The sequence below is a fragment of the Theropithecus gelada genome, chromosome 11, assembly GCF_003255815.1.
Source record: "Theropithecus gelada isolate Dixy chromosome 11, Tgel_1.0, whole genome shotgun sequence".
In the NCBI taxonomy this organism is placed as follows: Eukaryota; Metazoa; Chordata; class Mammalia; order Primates; family Cercopithecidae; genus Theropithecus; species Theropithecus gelada.
Genome location: NC_037679.1, coordinates 6,666,527 through 6,671,719, shown reverse-complemented (window position 1 = coordinate 6,671,719; position 5,193 = coordinate 6,666,527). Strand labels below are relative to the sequence as shown.

Sequence of the window (5,193 nt, the reverse complement as noted above, 5' to 3'; positions counted from 1 at the left end):
TAATTCATTTTTGGAAGTTCACTGGGAACCAGTGCTCCTCATGAATGGATGTCCCAAACTCTGGGCATTTACATAATACGGTCACAGATTTGCTTCACCGATATACTATCTATACTTTTATCTAATTAATATTGATAACTCTATGGACTTACTTTTAAAACTTAAATTTATTTAAAAAGGAAACGCCACATTCCTGACGTGAATGGAGAAATCCATACTATTTTTCCTTCTTCTTCTTCCACGAGCATCAGTGATTCTTACCGTGGTCTGAACGCAGTCCCTGCTGTTGACCTGGGGCTGAGCTCTCCTGACCTTGCAGCAGAGGTCAGACTGATTCTTGCACTGCCCACTGCAATACCCAGAAATAACCAGCACTCAGGAGGTGAGGTGACACCATGGACAGGAAGGACATTGGATTGGCATCTGCTGAAGAGCTTCTTAGCAGCTATTATGCTGAGGGTTGGGAAGGTAGGTGTGTGTTGGCCAGCTTTTTACCACCCCAGATCAATTTGTGCACCACCTTTGGGAAACAGCTCTTTATGTATGTATTTATTTATTTATGTTGAGAAGGAGTCTCGCTCTGTCACCCAGGCTGGAGTGCAGTGGCACGATCTTGGCTTACTGCAAACTCCGCCTCCTGGGTTCGAGCAATTCTCCTGCCTCAGCCTCCCGAGTAGCTGGGACTACAGGCACGTGCCACCATGCCCGGCTAATTTTTTGTATTTTTAGTAGAGACAGATTTTCACTGTGTTAGCCAGAATGGTCTCGATCTCCTGACCTTGTGGTCCACTCGCCTTAGCCTCCCAAAGTGCTGGGATTATAGGCGTGAGTCCCCCCGCCCGGCCTATTTTATTTCTAGGAAATGTGGAGGCGAATATAAGACTCCAGTATAGTCATGATATTGCCCTTATGGCAACATTTGCATATTTGGGATAGTCCTGTACCCCTCCTAGGCCTAGGTCTTGATTACCTACTACCAATAATATTTTTCCTAGTTTTTGTTTATAGTATACTGTTATTTTTGTGTTTGTATTCTTGTGTCAAGCTATCTCAAAGCCTTGTGGAACAAGGCAAAGGATATAAATAAATAAAATATCTCACATGACCTTCTCTGCCCCACATGTCATTACTGGCTTCATCTCTAGTTAGCAGATTAAATCTGGTATTTTGTGAAGGACAGTTCCAAAACAGATGTGTCAGTGATGTCTTATTTTATTAGCTCTGCTTTATGATACTTCATGATTTACGAAATCCTGCACAGAAACCATCTCATTTAGTAAGCATGATAACCCTGTGAAAAGGGTAGACTCGAAGAATTTGGTAGATGTGTCAGAAGTTCAGTTCTGAGCCCAAGTCTCAAGAACTCACATTTTCTCTCTGTTTCTCTCTCTTCTCATTCTCATTTTTTCTCCCTCTCTCCTTATCTTTCTCTCTCTTATTCCCTTCTTTTCCTCACTCTTCCTCTTCTCCCCTCCTGTCCTCTCTCATCTCTTTTCTCTCTCCTCCTGTTGCTTCACTGCTATTATGAGAACAATCCAGGACTAGCCGACTTGGGGTTGAGATAAACTGCATGAAGTAGAGTCACGCTGTCACAGCGGAAGCCATTGGCCCCCTTGCAGCACATCAGCTGACCACAGACGGATGGCCAAGGCCCACTGAGATCGGTTGAGTCTGACCCAGATCAGCAGACCCACCTAGCCACATATTTGTGAGAAATAGTAAGTAGTTATTATTTTAAGCCATTATGTTTTGGGTTGGTTCATTACATGCAATCGCCACCTGATACAGAGACTCAGAGGCTTAGGTTACGTGACAGAATTGGTGGCAGAGCTAGGAGTAGAGTCAGGCTGCTGCTTTTTGTTTGTTTGTTTTGTTTTAAATTTTTGTGGCTACATACTAGGTGTATATATTTATGGGTACATGAGATGTTTTGGTACAGGCATGTAATGTGTAATAATCACATCGAGGAAAATGGGCTATCCATCCCCTAGGCTGCTGCTTATTCTTGGTCAAGGTGTTTGATACAATGCTCTGCCACTGAACTCATTTACCTATCTTCCCCTTGACCAGCTGACCTCTTGTCCTCCGAAAAGTGACCTCTGGTGCATTTTGTCCCTCAGGGAGTCAATCGTGGCTACATGGGCGGACGGATGAGCATTGTTTTGCAAAGAAGATCTATTTAAATTTTGTAAAATGAATCTCTTTTTTAGAAGAAACATCAAACAGTCTTTGGTTGTTCTGTAACTGTCTGGCATCTCCATCTGCCTGTTTTTTACATAAAATTTTCATAAACCAAAATCAAATGCACTTTATTTGATTTTTGCATCTTAGTAGCAGTAATATGAGACCCTACACATTATCATCTAGAGGTCATGAGATCCATCAGAGTAATTTCCTGACATTGTTTTGACTTTCTGGGAAGCCTGAGGGAATGTTTTGAGATGGATGTCCTTCCCACCCCACTTTGGCTTGATGCTTCACTTCTGATTATTGTGGTGCAAAGATCTCAACCTACAGCTTATACTAGGCTTGATTTCTAAGGTCATGCTCATCTGCAGGCTTTGTAAAATCTCCTAACGATATAGTAAGAAAGGTCACTTAACAATAAGACAATTAACATGTTCCCTCCCCATGAATGAATTTTGGTGTAAAAAGAAGCAAAAATAGTGCCAGAAATAAATTACTGGCTTATAAACATGTTTATTAAATGCATCATACTTGGAGCACCAGATGTGAGGAAGACAAAGGCTAAATGCCAGCAGCAGGGTTGCTTAGTAAATTATTTGGCTTGTTGCTGGTAATGAGAGGCTGTCCTTGGTGGGAGCTGCTGTGAAATTACATGTTTCTGCTGTTTTGTTCCTCAATGAACCATGATTGACTCTAGGAATTGTTTGGATAAGCTTTCCCTTTGGTGTTGATAGAAAAAATAATTCTCTTTTAAAAAAAATCTTGATAAGCCCAAATATTTTTTGTGAACTCACAATTTATGTCTTCATCAATAAAAGTGATTAATAAATAAATTTATCAAATGTAATTTGATTGCCTTTAATTCTCCCCTTTCTTCATATCTTACAAAAAATTCCTGTTGATTTATGCTGAAGACTTAGACTATATAGAAAATAGAACCTAGAAAGATGATACTGTCTGTTAGCATTTCCAGTCGTATTTCTGCTGCAGAAATGGGCAAATCTTACAATAAGCCTGCTGATTTGATTAGGCAGACTAATAATTACACACCGTAGCAACACCCTCATGCACAAGCTCCTATTCACAGATCTGGCATTCTTCCTGTTTCTTCTTTAGAAAAATATTTTCCGGCTTAGTTGAGAAGAATAAGTCATTAGAAGCTCCAGTAAACAATTCTGTGTGGAGTGTCCATTTGAGCAAGCAGCTGTCCTTTGAAAATTGTCTTTATTGTTTGAGGCGCCCAGTTTTGCAGCCAGGAAGTTATATAAAATCAATTAAGCCAGAGGATCTCTAGGTAATCAGCTCTGAGAACTGTTGCCCCAGCTGCGATTATTTGCCGACGGTGGCAGCTTACTCCTTTATTGCTGTGTTGTTCGGCCCCCGCTTTAGCCTTCACCTCCTGGCAGCACTGCGCCTCCCTATCCCCCACCCCTCTCGGCTTCTTTCCTTCACCACTCTTGTTGGTGCAGCCCAGGCTGCTGTCTCCCTGGGTCTCACCCCAGCTCCTGCTTTCAAGGGATGCAAGGAGAATGCCCTGCTGGGTTAAGAGGTTGTGGCTTTCAGTTCCTTCTCACCAGCAGGTAGGAAGCTGGAAGGAGGTACCACAAATTGCGGCCGTTGCTATGGCAACCAGAGCTGCTCCTCAGAAATGCTGTTCCAGAGGAAAAGCTCCTTGAGTCGTTTGATCTGTCTTTCTGTGTCTTCCCCTTTCTTTGGCCCTTATGAGGCACCTCAAGTGATCATCTCTAAGAATCCCACCCGCCTCCCCCGCCACAAGGAAGTCATTCACACCGAGGATTGGACAACAGAGGAGCCTTCCTGCACTACTCCCCTCAGAGGCATTGTCCTTGAATAAGGCATACTGCAACCAGAAGAACATGCCATATCATGACGTCTAATATTATAATTCTATGCATCATTTGGCTGGGTGGGGAAAGTATTTTGAGGGGCAGGGTAGGGTAGAGAACTCATTTGTTCATTCATTGAGTGCTTATTGAATACTCACCAGGGAGTACGTGGCAAAATGCTAAGTACTGGGGTTTCAGAGACAAATATGACAATGTTGCTACCTCACAGTCTGGTGAAGAGGCAGATATAAAGAGAAATGTTCACAATAAGGCATTGCACGTGTTTGATAAAAGTCTATCTGGGGCTTCTAGGGCATAAGGGAGGGCGTGTGTGGGCAGCTGGGAAAGCCACTTGATGGAAGTGTCATGAGAGAGTGTGTGGTAAGTGCACACATTACCTTGGAGGACTCTTAAATCTTCTCTTGAATCCAATATCTTACTTTCTTTTTTTTATGTGGATGTATTTTTTTTATTATTATTATACTTGAAGTTCTAGGGTACATGTGCATAACGTGCAGGTTTGTTACATATGTATACTTGTGTCATGTTGGTGTGCTGCACCCATGAACTCATCAGCACCCATCAGCTTGTCATTTACATCAGGTATAACTCCCAGTGCAATCCCTCCCCCAACCCCCTCCCCATGATAGGGCCGGGTGTGTGATGTTCCCCTTCCTGAGTCCAAGTGATCTCATTGTTCAGTTCCCACCTATGAGTGAGAACATGTGGTGTTTGGTTTTCTGTTCTTGCGATAGTTTGCTGAGAATGATGGTTTCCAGCTGCATCCATGTCCCTACAAAGGACACAAACTCATCCTTTTTTATGGCTGCATAGTATTCCACGGTGTATATGTGCCACATTTTCTTAATCCAGTCTGTCACTGATGGACATTTGGGTTGATTCCAAGTCTTTGCTATTGTGAATAGTGCCGCAATAAACATACCTGTGCATGTGTCTTTATAGCAGCATGATTTATAATCCTTTGGGTATATACCCAGTAATGGGATGGCTGGGTCATATGGTACTTCTAGTTCTAGATCCTTGAGGAATCGTCATACTGTTTTCCATAATGGTTGAACTAGTTTACAATCCCACCAACAGTGTAAAAGTGTTCCTATTTCTCCACATCCTCTCCAGCACCTGTTGTTTCCTGACTTTT

At 42.5% G+C, this 5,193-nt stretch overlaps 1 pseudogene; it reads left to right on the top strand.

Moving 5' to 3' along the window:
* The first annotated feature begins 395 nt into the window (after window positions 1-395).
* LOC112634197 overlaps window positions 396-5,193 on the top strand; it is a 106,302-nt pseudogene continuing 101,504 nt past the window's right edge.